The sequence below is a fragment of the Petaurus breviceps genome, unplaced genomic scaffold (genome assembly GCF_028583685.1).
Source record: "Petaurus breviceps papuanus isolate PSGF00001 unplaced genomic scaffold, PetGlider_PUasm1.0 90977, whole genome shotgun sequence".
NCBI lineage: Eukaryota > Metazoa > Chordata > Mammalia > Diprotodontia > Petauridae > Petaurus > Petaurus breviceps.
In genome coordinates, this window is record NW_027187391.1 from 37,996,197 (window position 1) to 38,014,388 (window position 18,192).

The 18,192-nt window shown below is 36.1% G+C and overlaps 2 long non-coding RNA genes across 4 annotated transcripts in view; one reads left to right on the forward strand and one right to left on the reverse strand.

The window, feature by feature from the left end:
- The window catches only part of LOC138152926 (uncharacterized), a 66,632-nt gene extending 58,192 nt beyond the window's left edge, over positions 1-8,440 (reverse strand). For all 3 annotated transcript variants that reach the window (XR_011166242.1, XR_011166238.1, XR_011166241.1), the window contains exon 1: positions 7,981-8,440. This is a non-coding gene — a long non-coding RNA (uncharacterized lncRNA). The remainder of the gene's footprint in view (positions 1-7,980) is intronic.
- LOC138152927 (uncharacterized) overlaps positions 1-18,192 on the forward strand; it is a 101,952-nt gene that overhangs the window by 21,295 nt on the left and 62,465 nt on the right. The gene's annotated exons all lie outside the window — the stretch shown is intronic.

Below are 18,192 nucleotides of genomic sequence, written 5' to 3' on the forward strand. Positions count from 1 at the left end.
TATCAATATTGTTTTACATGTAACTGGGAAATATAGAGATCCACCATTCCCTACTGGAAAAGTTGAAACAGGTATGGGAGAAAATATGGGAGAGAGCAGATCAGAGGTGGGGATATCCTGTGGGACTGCTGTTTTGGGGGGATGGGTGGGGGAAAAACGGGGAGAAAATTTGTCACTCAAAATCTGGCGGAAACGAACGATGTAAATCAGAAGTTAATAAAGCATTAAAAAAAAGAAAAAAAAGAAAAAGGGGGGAGATCTAATAGTAAAAAATAATTTTAAGTAATTGAAAAGGATTAATAAATATTTTCTTTTAGTCATTTCCCTTCTGCATTTCCCTGCTAGCCACCACGCTGGCCAGAACTATTCCTTAGAAGTCCATGCCTTGCCTTGTAATTCCCAGAATTTCCATTCTGAGGCCTTGTTGTTCTGCAATTGTTTCCGTTAGGCATGACATTTAGACCTGGCCCTAGCAATTTCGATTCCCTCCCTGGTCATCTCCTCCCCAGCTCCTGTGACTGCTGGAGCACATTTCTTTCGCATTACATCCTCCTCCCCTCTCCCTTTTTCAGTTCTGGAAATATAATCAAAATCTACTCTGTCATTATTCTTGAAATGGATGTGTCTCTCTTATGACTCCATTCATTTTCCATGAAATTTTCTAAACCACAATATCCCTTCTTGTCCAGGATTACCCTAAATCTAAGTCTATACTTACATCTATATCCCTATTAATATGTATTCATATTCATATTTATAACTATATCCATATCCATTTCTATCTGTAATTATATCTATATCCATCTCTCTCTTTCTGTGTGTATATATGTATATGTGTGTATATATATATATAATCTCCCTATAAATAACTATAACTATATCTATTTATATCCCTATCCATAACTGTATCTATATCCATATTCATATCTATCTGTGACTATATCCCATATCCATACCTATGTCTATTTATATCTATATCCATATAGCTATGAATAACTAACAATGATTCCATCAGATCAGTGATGAAGGATGCTACTTACTTTCTAATAGAGGTAGAATGAGACATGTTTTCAACATGACAAATACACAAATTTGTTTCGCTGGATGATGCATATTTTCCCATGCTTTTCAAAATGTATTTTTCTTCATTGAAGGTAGGGGTAGGGATATAATGATATACATAACTATCAATATCCATAACTATAATTATATCTATCTATATCCATATCAAAATTTATTCCTATCTTTATCTAACCTTCTCTCTCCATTGGCATGCATATACATATAAGTATTTATGTATACACACATATGTATGTGTGTGTGTTTCTGCGTGTGTATTCTCTCTCATTACTAGAATGCAAGCTCTTTGAGTGTAGGGACTACCTTTGCTTTTCCAGTTTGTATCCCTACCACTCAATATAGTACTTGATCTAAGTTAAGTGCTTAATCAATGCTTTGTCATACATTAAATGCATTCAATGTCAAGTAATATTCTTTATAGAAAAACAGCACTTCCTTTGCATTCTAACTAGCATACCAAGAGAACCATAAAAATAAATGTCCATATGGCAAAATACATCCAAAAAGATGAAACACGAGCTATTAGAAATAAAGTCACACTTGTTTTGAATAGGCAAGTTTTTGACAATGAAATAGGATATCTTAGTATAGCTGTCTTGCCCTCCCATTTTCTACAACCTTTTCTTTCCTAACAAAGGGATTGTCAGGTCATTCATTAAGTTTCACTTTCTGTCATGCCCCAGAACTTTATCTAGAACACTAGGTGAATCAATGGATTTTTTTTTTTTTACAGTTGTCCCCAATAAACAACTTAGGTTTCAAAGTACTCCCCCTCCCCCTTGTTTGGGTGTCATGTGTCCACTTTTTGAGCCTTTAGGAGATAATAGTTTTTTTTTCTTTTTAAAAGCATATAGTCTTTGAACCTCATTTAATTGGGCTTTGGTACATTGTCCCTCTAGAATACTCAAGACCCAGAAGATAATTTGCTTTTAACAGATTTATGTGCTTTCTTCAACAGCTACTCAAGCAGAGTGGCTAAATAACCATTAAGTATGCACGAGGGGCTTGTATGACCCATTTCTAATCTATGGTTTATTTTAGACTGAGTACCCTTGTAAGCCAGAAAGAGGCTGAACAGAGTCATCTCCCTCAAATCACAGCTAACACTACCTTGGCTTTGTCTAATTGATTCTGTTGTTCTATCTTCAGTTAGTCCCTGCCCAGTGTCTTCTTGAATTGAAAAAAGACAATTGTTACTTAGAGTAATAGTCAGACATATAATAAAAGCAGAAAAGTCAGAAACTGTAACTGAAATTTACCGAGTGTAAATCTTCTTGTAGGAGAAAAGCCTTCACATAAGAATGGAGAAATGAAAGCTCACAATGCAATTCAATTCAATAAGTATATTTTTATTTTTTTTTAATTGCTTGATAATTTTTTTTAATAAGCAATTGGGGTTAAGTAACTTGCTCAAGGTTACACGGCCAGTTATTTTGTGTGGGTGCCGAGTATCTGAGGCCAGAACCAATCCTGGGTCTCACGACACCAGGCCGGTGCTCTTAGTCACTGAGCCACCTGGCCGCCCCAATTTTTGTTTTTATGTTACTTTGATTTATGATAATAATAATAGCTAGCTTTTATAAACTACTTTAAGGTTTGCAAAGAACTTTACAAATGGATGTCATTTGATTCTCATTACAACCCTGGGAGGAAGGTACTCTTATTATCCCCATTTTGAGGAGGAAACTCGGGCAGACAGAGGTTAAGTGACTTGGCCAGGGTCATGCAGATAGTAAGCTAGTAAGGTAAGACTTGAAGTCAGGTCTCTCTGACTCCAACTCCTTCATTCTATTCATTATGGCATCCAGGTGATATATTTCCATGCATAGGCTTCCCTTCTCTTTTCCTCAGGACCACTTCCGGCAACAGAGATTTTATTTATATGTATATGTATATGAAAAAAAGAAAGCAGTTCAGCAAAACTAATCAGCACATAAACTGAGTCTGCCAGTGTGAGATTTTTTAAATACCTACACCATCTCTACCTGCACAGAAGAGAGGGAGGGTCGTTTTCTCCTTTGATTAATCATTAAAATTAGACACTTTTTTTGTTCTTTCCATTTATATTCAATAAGTGCGTATTAAGTACCTTCTATGGGCTAGGTGAGAAGCAGTGTGACAAAATGGATAGGAAACTGTCCTCAGAATCAGAAAGACCTGGATCCAAATCTTGACTATGAAACTCAGCCCCGGGGCCATCTCCAGTCATCCTGATCTATGTCTTGCCATTGGATCCAAATTACTCTGCATGAGAGAGTATGGCTGTTGATTTTGCATAGCTCTGCCTCACTGAAATCCAATTCACTTGCAAGTCAGGGCATCACCCTCCTGATGTGATTGATCCTCTTTGAGAAGGAAGGACAAACAGCAACAATGACACACATTGGCCCTGTGATTTTGGGTAAACCTCTTAGTGCTGCAACACCTTTCAAAGACTAAGTAATAGACCTGTATTAGAAAAGGAAGATTCCTAATCAGGAGTTCCTTTTATCAATGAAATCATAGGTCTGATTTTTTTTTAATAAAACAAACAATAGATTCTAGGTTCTAAGGACACATAACCAAAATGAAAAACAGTCCTTGTCCTTATTTATTGGAAAGATACAGTATGTAAGCGGATAATATAATTTGAGAGAATAGAGAATATTTAGGAGGATCAGAAGGAAGGTTTCTTTTGGAGATGGCCTGAGTTCAATGTTTTAGGAGGCTAAGATTTTTAGGGCATAGAGGAAAGAAGGGAAGAGTCTTTACAAAATAATTGAGGAAGGAGATGGAAATGCAGGTTTGGGGAACATCAAGTAGACCAGTTATATGAAAAATAGAATATGAAAAGGGATTCTTGTATGAAATATTTCTGGAACATATGGCTAGAGTCAAATGGTAAATTTGTTTACCATTAAATTACCATTACCACTAAAAAGCTTTAAATATCAAATAACAATCTAATTCTAAAGGAAAGTGGGAGCTACCAAAGATTCTTAAGCAGGCCAGATTTTTGTTGTTGGGTTATTTCAGTCATGTCCAACTCTTTGTGACCCTATTTTTGGATTTTCTTCGCAAAGATATTGGAATACTTTACCATTTCCTTCTCCAGCTCATTTTATAGATGAGGAAACTGAGGCAAACAGGTTTAAGTGACTTGCTCAGGGTCACACAGCTGGTGTCTGAAGCCAGATTTAAACTCATAAAGATTAGTATTCCTGATTCCAAACCCTGCGTTCTATCCAATGTACCACATAGCTGCCCAGGTCAGATTAGTACTTTAGAAAGTTGTCTTGGCAGCTATATGTAGGACAAATAATAAAAGGGAGAGATTAGAAGTGAGGAAAATAGTTAGGAGGCTATTGCCACAGACTATTAACAGGGGATGAATGATGACCTGAAGAAGGATGGTGACTGTGTAAGTAGAGAGGTAAATGAATGTAAGAGATGTGGAGGCAGGATGGACATGAACTGGCAAATGATTTCATAAAGGAGCAAAGAAGGGGAAGGGGTAAGGATGAACCCCAGATTGTGAGACTGTATGTTGATAAAGTCAATGGTTGCAGTAGGAAGCCAATCCAGTTATGGTAATTAGACTTGAGAAATTTCTTCCTTAGTTGCAGTCTGATATTTGATGGAGAATTATCCTCCAGAAATTATTTTGATTTGTTTTTGAAGCCTAGAATTGTTTTGGAATAGCAAAAAAAGAAAAACAAATATCACAAAGAAATCAACTTTAGCCCTGCCAACCAAAGTTCATCTCATCCAAATATCTCAAACACTTTCTTTTTGAGGCCAGTCACCAAGTTATTATACATTTTGATTTTATTTTAAGTCCTTTGGTAAATGAAATGACAAGGTGAAAGTATGGAAATGACATTTAAAATACTACTTCTGTGAAAAAGCTTGAGAATATGACCATATTCTCAATGAAAATGATATCTTTGTTTCTTGTTTTCTTCTTTTTTCCTCTTATAGTTGTGTATAAATGGTAACTGCCCAGAAATACCCACATTTTTAATAATAGACTGATGAGGCAGTTACCTTGGTCAATCACTTTCAGTATCCAACAGTGAGATTCACCCTTAAGCACTGAAGAAAAAACAACCATGACAATAACTGCCCTCTTGTCAAAGATAGCACCTGAAGACCTACAAAAGAAGGTTCTCACCACCAAAGTCCTTGGCATGGTCAAATAGTTCAACATCAGATATGAAAATGATTTTATGTATGGGAATGATGCTAAAGAAGACTCATTAGCCCTCTTATTGTACTTTAAGGACGATTTGGCCTTTCCATTTGCACTGTAACAGAACCTTTCTTCCTAGATATGTTTTCCCCTCATTTGAATATAAGCTCCTTGAGAACAGGGACTATCCAACATTTAGCACAGAATTTAGTTCAGAGAATTAATTTGATGAATTCTTTTCTCTTCATTTAATAATCTATTGTTTGAAGCCTTTATTTTGCCCTCCCCCAGAGAGCATTCATCCATATGCTCTCCTTGTTTCCCCTGGATCACATGTGAGCTCCCTACCAAGTATGACTCATAACTTAGAGTCTGTTGATTGGTTTCTGAACTGGAAGAATGATGATACAGGGATGTCACACCTGTTAAAAAAAAAGAGTCAATGTTTCTGGCTGACTTTCTCTGATGCAGCCACTTTTGACTTCAGAGATACTGAAAGTACCAGCATTCACAGGTCTTCTGATACCTCTGATTTTTCATCTCAAGATTTCTGCTCAGTCATCTATTTAGAGAAGAAGACACAAAAGAGAGGGGCAAAAGCAATCATGTTTACCCTTTCCCTTCCACAGAAGCCCCCATTACCATTATGTCAAGGTAGAGAAGGATGACCTTCTCTGTCCCTGCTGGAATTGCATCTTGTCTCCTGGGAGTGATGTATCTAGGAGAACCCTGGCCAGCAACTATCTCTTTTTCAAATACATGTGACACAGCTGTGTTATATATTTGTAAAGATCAGCAACTAATTAGGGGACTTTCAGAAATGAATTATACATAACCAGAAACTCCCCTCTTTACTCTCTATCCTTACCCTGCCCCCACTCCTAAGATCCATATGTTCTACCAGAAGCAGGAAGATAATATGTGCACATGTTCTGTGTCAAGGAAGGGGTTAAAGAGATCCAGTACAAATTCATTTATTCATCACATATTCTCAAGGAACCCAGTATCATAGAGCTGGAATGTATGTTAGTGTCCAACTACTCTGACGTCCTCATTTTGACAATAAGAAACATGCGGAAGGCCCTCTGAAATTAAATGAATTGCTAGTGCCACACAATCAATAAAAGGGCAGAATTGGGACTAGAACTACATCTTCTTATTCCAAATCCAAGATACCAAGACAAATAAATGAAATATTGTTTTTACTTGAAAAAATGTAAATGTAATGAAAAAGTAATTTAGACATGTGTTTGAAGTTGGAGGCATCAGATTTCAGAAATAAAAATTAAATTGAAAGGATGTCATGAATAAATCAAATTACTCCCTAGTATATGAACAGAAAAAAAGGAGAAATTGGGTTATTAAAGCCAGCTAATATATAGGTCACTTGTTTGTTAACTAGTCAGGCCACATGATGACTGAAGGGAGTGCTGGTAGATAAGTGTGAGAGAGTGGCATGAGACCCATGTTGATATATTTCTTCCCCTTCAAATCTCCCAAGGCATTCTTTTATAATTCTCCTATTAACTTTCTACCCTATTTATATTTTTTGTGCATATCTACAGATCAGGGACTCTGCCTTTTTAAAACTTTATTTCCCCATAATCTAACACAGGAGTTTTCATGACATAGAGGTGCTTAATTAATGTTTGTTAAATTGAAATTAGACCTTAAGTAATTTAAAATTTCTAGGCATCAGTTTTCTCATCTCTAAAGTGAGAGGTTCATGTTAAATGAAAGATGTCTAAAGTATTTTCCAAGTGTCATGGTCTCTATTTGTTAAAGGAGAAAGGTGAGACCCTGAGAGGTTAAGTAAATGACTAACAGTCCCATGGAGGCTAAGTAGTAAAGCTATGACCAAATCTAGTGTTCTTTCTCACATTATACTCTCTAAACCTTGCTGATCATATCTGATAAGTTTGACTAACAGAATAAAGGATATCTGCAGTGAATCTATTCTAAAACCAAAACTAAAATGAACGCACAAGACAAATCATCTTTAACTCCAGTCCAGATGCTCCCATTGCCCAAGCTACTCGCTGATGGTAAATTTGGGACCTTTGGACAGTGTATCTACAACTTTGATCCCTTGTTGTTGTCTGTCCTTCATTTTCAATAATGACATCATGGGTTATGTCTTAATTTGTGTGTGAAATGGATTTAAGTGAGACAGAGTTCCACAAAGTCATCCGCCTCATTCTCTCTTCTAGTCATCAAAGTCAAGACAAAAGTCAAAGTCAAGACAAAAAAAATCAAGGCAAGACAAAAGTCACAATGACTGATGATTATCTGGAATGCAGTAAATGACCTTAACATCTTTGATGACTGGAGTAAGCATCCCCCTAACTCACCAATGGATTTAAAGTCTTTTGACTACACTCAACCCTGTTTAGCCCTTCTGCCCAGATGGTTCACCAGGGTTTGGTTGCTGTGTAAAATACAGCATTACTTTTGGGAAGAATATGGAAATATAGGTCAAGTAATTGAGTATTTAAGCTACAGCTTCTTGTAACCCCAGATGAGAGCTGGGTGACCAAAGGTGGGTGTACAGCCCTGAAAAGGGCTTGAGAAGCCCTTATACCAGAGGTTCTAGTTCTCCATGAATGCCCCACATACCCTATGATACCCGTGAAAGCGACTTTTTAAAGATGCTGGTCTGAACAGCAATTCAACACATTTAAAACAGAACTCATCTTTTCCTCCCAATCCAGTACTCTAATTTAACTTACCTTGCTTACTATTTCACTCCTACAGCTCAGTTTCGTCATCAACTCCTCATTTTCCCTAATTCCATATATCCAAATCAGGTACCAAATCTTGCCATTTCCACCTCCACAGCATTTCTTGCAACTGATCTCTTTCTCTTATTTACACAATCATTTCAGGTTCTCATTACTTCTAGCATAGTTTGTTGTGATGGAGTCCTATTTGGTCTCCTTGTCTCAAATCTCTCCCCATTTCAGTCCAACCTCAACACTGGCAACCAAAGTGATTTACTGGAAGATCAGATTTCACCATGTCATTTCTCAACTCAGTAAATTCCAATGGTTCCCTCTTTCCTCTAGATTAAAATGTAAAATCCTCTTTAGCTTTTACAACCCTTCACAGCCTGTCTCCAGCCTAACTTTTCAAGCTCATTATGTGTGCTTTGCTTTGCCATCCAGCCAAACTGACCTTCCTCTCTATTCCTCACACAAAGAATTCTAGCTTTGTTTCTTTGCTTTTATACTGGCTGTCCCTTATGCCTGGAATGCATTCCCTTTTCATCTCTACCCCATAGAATCTCTTTCTTCCTTCAAGACACAGCTCAAACACTTTTTCATGATTTTTCTCATCCCCCAACTCCTAGTTTCTTTCTCATTAACTACCTTATATTTAATTACTTTGCATTTGTGTGTTTATTATCTTTATATGCCTTCTTCATATATTTGTGTATGTATTCCTTATATCCCCGATAGAAGTTCTTTGGTAGTAGAGATTGTTTTATTCTTTTTTTTTTATATCTATATTTTCCCTTAAAAGTAAACATGAGTTTATTTATAAATTCATCCATCCATCCATCCATTCATTTTTTTATTTTTGTGAGGGGAGGGAACAACAATAACAAAAACACAACATACCAACAACTCTCAAAAATCAGGAAAATATAATCCTTAAATACTTAGGGCTGTTTAAATTCTGACAGATGTCACTCTGCATAGCCAAGTCTATAAGTTATATTTTGTCCACTCAGCTGCAAAGCCTCATCAATCTGCAAAGGAGACTAGCAACACAGCATAGCAGTTGAATATTTATAGCAATTAACACAGTGATTGGCACATAGATGCTAAATAGATGTTTATTGACAGATTGATTGTTCTCACCTGGTTCTATTCCTGTCATATTATTCCATCTCAAACTCCTTTCTTGCTCCTCATATATGTACCAGTCCTCTATCTATAATAATATATAATGCCATATTATACATTGTAATACATAATGTTATACTACATTATATATATAATGAGATATATATATATATGTATGTATCATATATATGATAGCTTCTTTAACTGTTCAGCTCAGGTATAGGGGCTGTAATATGAGGGTTTGCTACTTCTAGAGAGTGAGATTTGAATGCTCAAATAATTAAGATCACCTCAGCAAGATTGTGAGTCTGGCACCTTTGTGAGAAATTCAAGGTCCTCTCTTTGGGATTGTCATACTAAGACCTTACTCTGGCAAGGACAGCATGCCCCTTTGTGCACAGAGGCTGGTTGAAACATTTATATTGGAAACTGCCTCAATAAAAGGTAGTCCTTTTCCTAGCATTACAGCATGCCACTTAGAAGGGACCCAAAGAGTCCCATCTAGTCATAGGACCTTAGGTTTAAAGTTAGAAGGGAACTTTAAGGCCACTGAGTCCCATCCCTTTCATTTCACAGATAAGGAAACAGTCTGAGAGAAGTTAAGTGCATTGCCCAGAGTCATGCAGTCATTATATGAGGCAGAATTTCTACTGGAGTCCTCCTGACTGTAAATCTACAATTCTAAGCCTTTGACCTTCTAGAGGTCTCTAATCAGTTCCAACTTCATTATTTTGAAGAGGGACAAACTGAGTTTCAGGGAAGTCAAGTAACTTGCTCAAAGTAACACATAGTAAGAGGGAAAATTTCACTCTAGGACCTGTGACTTCAGAGCTAGTATATACCCACTGTATCACAGTGCCTCTGTTCATCATTAGGACTATGAGAGACTGGGGGTGAGGGCTCTAATTCCCATGAGATCAAATAAATGTTTATTTTATTTCTTTGTTTTTGTTTTGTTTTTCATTCTATTCCCTTCTTTACTTTGCAGTGAATAGTGCTCTGGAGTCATAGAGGATCCCAGGGTCTTGGTGTCAGCTGACAGTCATTCAGAGCATACACTGACTTCTGGATTTTTCTTGATGAGTTCATGCCTCTGGTCCACTTTTTCCTCAGTACTTTTTTTTTCTGCCTTTTGGAGGGCAATTGGGGTTAATTAACTTGCCCAAGGTTACAGAGCTAGTTTTTGTGTGTGTGTGGGTGTTAAGTATCTGAGGCCGAACCAGCTCGGGATCCTCTGTACTCTGGGGCCAGCACTTTACTCACTGCACCACCTAGCCGCCCCTCCTCAGTACTTTTTCAATCAGGTTCCCTTGACAGACCACTCTCTGATTCTTGTCCAAAGTTGTGACTCAGAACTCTTAACTTGGTGCCCCACCCACTTGGCCCTGATACTAAGGAATCAGCAGGTGAGAATACCAGACTCAGGGGAGACCTCATGGAGGGGAACTATCCTGTTTAGGACTATAAATGACATCAGAAAATTTCCATTATGGCATTTAGATGACTAACAGTTACTGACTCAAGGATTTTTGTTATTTGTTTTGCTTACAAGAATCTTCTTTTGTAGCACCATGAACTCTGTACTTTGAAGTGTTGAATTGGTGCCAATGTCCTGGGTAATCTCATTTTTGTTTTTGTTTTTAAACATACTGGTTGTTAAAAGAAGGAAGGCTATTTGCTTTGCCATAACAATGATGGATCACACAATCACAGACTTTAAAGGTGGACATTTAGTCCAACCCATTTAGTTCCAGTTCAATCCAAAAAATTACCCTCACTGGAAACAAATGGAATGGGACCAAATGGAAGCAAAATATCAGGATCCCAGATTTATAGCTAATTGAAATTAAATAATATAAATAGCTTAACATGTCCATTTTTCTAAAATTTATAAGCTGCTAATTGTTAATTAAGTCAAAATAGTCTTTGGACAAATAGGCTAACAGCTCCTGGAAGTCAGGACATCATTTCATCCCTTTTTTGGTGTTCTCACATAGTCTCCGTAGGCAAGATATAGCTTCCTACTTGCCTCTTTGGCCAGTTCTGATACCATTATTCTTCAGTGTGTTGTGTTTGTCCTTGGCTCCCAGTGAAGTCTCTGCCATCAGCTGTTCAGTATACTCCCAGAAAACTCATGGGAAATTTGAAATCTGACATTTTAAGTGAACAAAGTCAAGGAGGTTGGGAAGGGAAGAGACAGAGGCTATTCTCTAACCAACCCTCTCCATGTAATTCGATTTTAGGGGTTTAGCTAGAACTATTCTCCTGGTTTGACTAGTCAGAGACACTTGAATATTAGTTTCTGAAATAGTTTAATATATATTTTTTTAAGCAATCGGGGTTAAGTAACTTGCTCAAGGTTACACGGCCAGGTGTTTCTGGGTGGGTGCTAAGGGTCTGAGCCCAGGATTCAATCTCCAGGTCATCCCAACACTGGAGCTGGTGTTCTTACTCTCTGTGCTACCTGGCCACCCCAAATAGTTTAATATTTTATATAAGATCCACAGGACATGACTCAGTTCCTTCAACCATTTCCAACATGCCTCCAGGGCAGCATCACTCCATTTCATTCAATGGCTTTAGTTTTTTAGAAACTGTTCAAGACTTCATGAACCTAATCTAAATCCTTGATTAAATAGGGTATCTAGGACTTTATGCTTCTGATTGATTAATTCAATCAATAAATCCAGGCCCTCTGTAGGGATTCAGGTCTGGATAAGGAACACCTCTTTTATAATCAAAGCAGAGCAAACAAAACAAGCCATACTGAATCTTATGCTAATAAAAATAGAAAAAATAATTAGGAAATATGGTGAACCCAATAAAAATATTGGATATCTTTTATTTGTATCTTTATTTCTTTAATATTATAGTTGTGGTTATGGTAGTTTTGTGCATTTCTGTCAATTAACTTTCAAAGATTTAAGATGCCTTATTGTAAATCTTACTTCCCTTCCTATCCATTTTTCAATTTTTGTTAGTAACATATGGGATCATATTGTGTACTTTTTGTATATTGTCAACATTCTGATGTCTTTATAGTTTCGTGTAATTTTTTTGTTATTGATTGTCTTGTTTTTTCTAAGTTACTCAAAATATGGTTTGCAAAGAGGTAGGGTTGGGTTTTTTTTTTGCCTCATATTTACCAATGCTTAGTCTGTTAATTTATTTTTTTGTTTTGTGATTATAATGAATATTTTGAATACTAAATCAATGAACAATAGTATACATCCTTGCTTCACACCTAACCTTAGTGAATATGTCCACATTGTCATTCCATTACAGTTAATGCTAGCTGTTGCTCTTCAATAGATGTATTTTATGATATCACAAGATCTTAGAATCATAGATTTAGAGACAGAAAAAACCTTAGAAGACACCTAGTCCAATTCCCTCTTTGTTATAAGGAAAATTAATTTAATATGAAATTGAATATAATGTGAAGCATAAATTCATTCTTGCTCTATTTAATGTTTTTAAAACCAAAATTTGTATTGAATTTTATTATTGATGGATTTTTGTATATCTATTGTTATAATATTTTATTAATTGTAATCAAAATTATTTAATATACCAATTATTCAACTAATGCTTAAACGTGCCCTGTTTCTCCAAATTTTTCTTGTAGAATAAAAAATATTAGCTTATAAGGGGCGGTTAGGTGGGACAGTGAATGGAGCACTGGCACTGGAGTCAGGAGGACCTGAGTTCAAATCTGACCCCAGACACTTAACACATACTATCCGTGTGACCTTGGGCAAGTCACTTAACCTTAACTGCCCTGCCCTCCTCCCTCCAAAAAGAGATATACGTATGTGTATGTGTATACACACACACACACACACACACATTAGCTTATATAAGCTCAACTTATATCTGTGACCCCTCATTTGTAGAAGTTTCAAATCTTCTATTTGCATCATTAATATATATCTATATCTATCTATCTATCTATCTGTTCATCTGTCTGTCTATATACATATGTTTTGTATTTTGTTCTACTGCCTATGAATTTTTGTTTTCAATCTGGGTCATTCTATTCCTCATAGAATTCCCACTTTTTTTTTCAAATACTTGATCTACTGTTCCAAGCTAAGTATCATGTCCTTTTTTTGTCCTTCAATAATTTATTTAACTTTAACAGATAAGTCAATTGTAAATTAATAGAGATGTCATTTGTAAAATTTCTATTATTTAGTTTATATAGTATTATTTAGTTTATTAGCCACATGGATAGTCCCTCTGGTAGACCAAGTTTCTTTCCTGATTGATTTCCTTATAGTTACATTATTCTTCATAGACTTTTATTTTATGATTAATAATATTACCTGAAAGGCTTTGAAAGGCACTTTTATACAGTATCTCTTTTTATCCACACAAGAGCCCTGTAATGGTGACTCATTTATTATTATGCTCAATTTGTTCCATTATCATTATACCCATTTTGTTGTTCAGTCATTTTTTCAGTTGTGTTCTGCTCTTTGTGACTTCATTCGGGGTTTTCTTAGCAAAGATACTGGAGTAGTTTCTTCTCCAGCTCATTTTACAGATGAGAAAACTGAAGCAAACAGGGTTAAGTGACTTTCCCAGGGTCACATAGCTAGTGTCTGAAGCTATATTTGAATTTAGGTCTTCCTGACTTCAGGCACAGTACTCTGTCTACTGTACCACCTACCTGCCCCTATACCCATTTTATGAAATAGGAAACTGAGACTTCAGAGAGAGTAAATGATTTGCTCAAAGTAACAAAGCTAATAAGTGACATAGGCAATGTTTGAATTCAAGATTTCTGATTTCATGCCTAAAATAGTACCTACTGGAGTGCACTGACACTCACTGATTTAGAACCATATATTATCACTGGAAGACTACTGATATTAGAAAAGGTAGACCTTTGTTTTGGATAGAAGGCTGGGATCATTAAAAGCAATATAGTTTTCTAGCTCTGCTCAGATTCCTCTCCCTGTTCAGTTCTGATTCTAATTTATTATTAAAACAATCCACACTTTTAAAACTTTCTTTTAATTATTGTTTTTTTAATCATCTAGTCCCAGGAAATTTTCCAGACCTACTGGGTATCTCAACAACTTTTCTTTCCATGTCCAAATCTAGTCTTGTTCTTCCTTTCTTGAACCTCTGCCCTTCTATGCCTTCTCTTTTTCATGAGAATATCGAATAACTGCTTATATTACTTCTACATGTAGGAGGAGTGGCCCCTCCTCTCTTGGATATGTATAATATAGCCACCGATGTGATTAGGTATTTGATTTTCCATTCTGTGATTCAATTGCAATTTTTTAATGGCAAATTATACTCATCCAGACACTTCCACGTGTGCATTTCACCCACTTCCGTGATCACCTACCATCTTTGAACATACAAAATGCTTTCTGACAGTTGGAAATAGACAGGTACAACATGTTCCCAAGAGGTTTCTGCTGCTTTCCCACTTTTGTCTTCATCCCCAGAGTTTGATTAGGAATTTTCCCTGAATTTTAACCAGTATTTCTCCAATGAGTTGGAACAGAAGTTATTCGACATGTTTTTACCATGGAAATGTGCCCAACATTTTTATAGAAGCACTTTAACCCTTTTTATGATTTTAATTATCATTTTCTGTTTTTCAAGGTTCTGGCATTAGAATATGGTGAAAAGAGTTTTGAGCTTAAGAGTCAGTCAACCTGGATAACTGTGGTCATGTCAAGGCTCTAGTTATTATCCCTATAACTATGGATAAGTCACTTCAATTTTCTAAATCTCAGTTTTCTCATTTGTTAAAGGAATTGGAAGTGTTGGTAAGGAAAGCATTAAGTAAACTAGAAAGCTCTATACCTTAGAGCCTTAGAGATGGAAAGGACCATGGAAAATCTCTAGTCAAATTTGTAAGAAGAATACTTTCTATAATAGCTTCATAAATGGTTATCTAGACTCCGCTTGAAAAATCACTACCTCCTGAAGGAGATCTATTGCACAAAATTATACAATCACAGAACATCAGGGTTGGGAGGGACCCCAGATACCATTTAGTTCAAACTAGACCAAAACAAAAACACCTTCTGAGGTCATCTAGGCTTTGCTTGCAGGCTTTCAGTGTAGGGGAATCCAATGACCTCAAAGGCAGTACATTTCACTTTTGGATAGTTCTAATTACTTGGAAGTTTTTCTTTATATAATTTAAATTGACCTGCTCATAACTATCATCTATTGTTCCTAGTTCTGCCCCATGAATCAAACAGAATAAGATAAGTCCTGTTCACAATACAACCTTTCTAATAGCTATGCTATATCTATGATGCTCTCCCTAAGGCTTTTCTTCTCCAGGCTAAACATCTTTTCCTTCAACCCTTTATTCACATAGCATGAACTGAAGGTCCTTTATCCTTCTGGGTTGTACTCTTTTGTACACTCTCTGGTTTATCAATACTTTCTTAAACTTTGGCACACAAAATTGAGCACAATACCCAACACATGGTCTGACCAGTATAGAATATTATGGGACTATTGATTCCCTGGTCACAGACATTGACCCTCTTTTCAACTGCCATTTCACATAGCTTATTCATATTGATCCCAAAGTCCAGTAAAACCCTGAGATTAGAAAAAAATTTTATGTAGTGACCCCTTCCCCATTCTTTTACTTTGAATTTTTTTGAACCAGAATGTAAGACTCTCTCTCTCTCTCTCTATTATATATATATGTATGTGTATACATATATATACATGTTTGCATGAATATGTATATATGTATGTGTACATTCTATGTTGTCATAGCTAAGTACATTACTCCTTATATATGTATATATATATATGAATAATTAAATTTCATCTTTTTAGATATGACCCAAAATTTTAGATTGGAGTCAGCAAACTATGCCATGAAGGCCAAATTCAGATCACAAGTCATTTTTTGACTCCTTGGAACTAACAACTATTTTTACATTTAAAAAATTTAAGACAACTTGATTTAAAAGAAATACCCAATTTTGGCCCTTGGGCAGTGGTTTATACACCTGTTTTACATTGTCAAGAGGTCCTTACATCCTGGCTGTCATATGATATGCTATTTATATCATCCTCAGAGTGAATTAAGCAAAAGCAGTAAAATCCATATAATGGCTACATCAATGTAATTGGGGAATATGTAAGGACTGTGGTTGTGAAACATTGAATATATTGTCAGACTTTGTTGCTGTTTTGATTAGTCTCCCTGATCTGTACTTTTCCGACTTCTTTATATTCGTGATTTCTTATGGTATGGTATGGTATGGTATGGTATGGTATGATATGGTATGGTATGGTATGGTATGGTATGGTATGGTATGGTATGGTATGGTGCAACTAGGTGATGTAGTAGACAGAGAGCCAGGCCTGGAATCAGGAAGATTGATCTTCCTGAGTTCACATCTGGCCTCAAACATTTACTAGCTGTGTGACCCTGGGCAAGTCACTTAATCCTGGTTGCCTTAGTTTCCTCATCTGTAAAATGAGCTGGTGAAGGAAATGGAAAAACACTTCCGTTATCTCTGCCAAGAAAACCCCAAATGGGGTCATGAAGTGTTGGGCACAATTGAAAAATGACTGAACAACAACAACTGAACTTGGTGTTTCATTACATTTCAATACCAGATTTACTCAGCCATTGACCAACTGATGGGCATCCAATTTATTTTCAATTCTTTGATGCTACAAAAAAAACTTCTAGAAACATATATGTGTGTGTATACACATATTACATATGTATTTGTATGTGTGTTGGCCCTTTCTGTCTTTGGCCTTCTTGGGGCACGTGTCTAGTAGTGCATTCTCAGGGTTAATGGCAGTGGCCCTTTTTGGTAATTTTCTTTAAATTATTCCAAATTTCTTTCTGTGATGGCAGGGCCTATTTGTTACTCCACCAGTTTATTAATGTCAGGTATGTAGATTCTTACCAGTCTTTCAGGTGTATTCCATCTTGGGCCAGGAATTTGTCATTATATAGTTAGAGGTAGCTCATGGTTGAGGTAATTTGTGGATAGAGCACTGGGCCTGGGGTCAGGAAGTCATGAGTTAAAAACTAGTCTCAGATACTTCCTAGCTGTGTGATCCTGGACAAATAACTTACCTCTGATTGCCTAAGGATTCCCTGGAGAAGGAAATGGCAAACTATTCCAGTATCTTTGTCAAGAAAACCTGATGGATGGGTAGCTTCAGTGTGCTATGGTTCGCAGGGTCATGAAGAGTCAGACATGACTGACCAACAAGAAGTAAGAAGTCAAGCTTTGGTCTAGAAATAATTTTCCTTATGATTATTTCTGATTATTAGGAAACCTTTCATTTCTTTTAATTCAGCCCCACATGACAGATCTCAGATGGATTATTATCTTTATAATGAAAGCATTTAACTACACTTAGATAGCTCAGAGATGCTAGCTATGAATAAATTCCATTTAATAAGCAGTTATTGAATGCCACTGTATCAGGTACTATAGGGATGAAATAGCATAAAACCTATGGTTTCACATGGAGATTTTTGCTTTCAAATCATGGTCATGCAACATCCATACATTACTTTGGTCTGCTGGACTAAAGGTAGATTCCTTGAACAAACCTCTAGTTCATCTTTCTGATTATTGTTTATTTTTGTTTTGGTTTTCTATGTGTAAGCTAGATAGACACATTACTTCTTTTTTTATTTTTATTTTTTTGCTTTTTGGAGGGCAATTGGGGTTAAGTGGCTTGCCCAAGGTCACACGGCTAGTTTTGTGTTAGGTGCCTGAGGCTGGATTTGAACTCAGGTCCTCCTAACTCCGGGGCCGGTGCTCTATTCACTGTGCCACCTATCCGCCCCTAGATACATTACTTCTTACATATGCATTTTTGAAAACAAAAAGTTTAGATATGTGTATTTTCATAGATTCATTTGTGGGTATGTATATTGAAGTCACAAATATGAATATATAAGGAAAAAATCTCAAGGAGAAAAATATGAGGCTATGAATTACTTAAAATTTAGATTTATTTGAAAAAAATTTTAATACACATATATGAATGTATGGATGTGCTTTTGTATATATATATATATATATATATATATATATATATATATATATATAT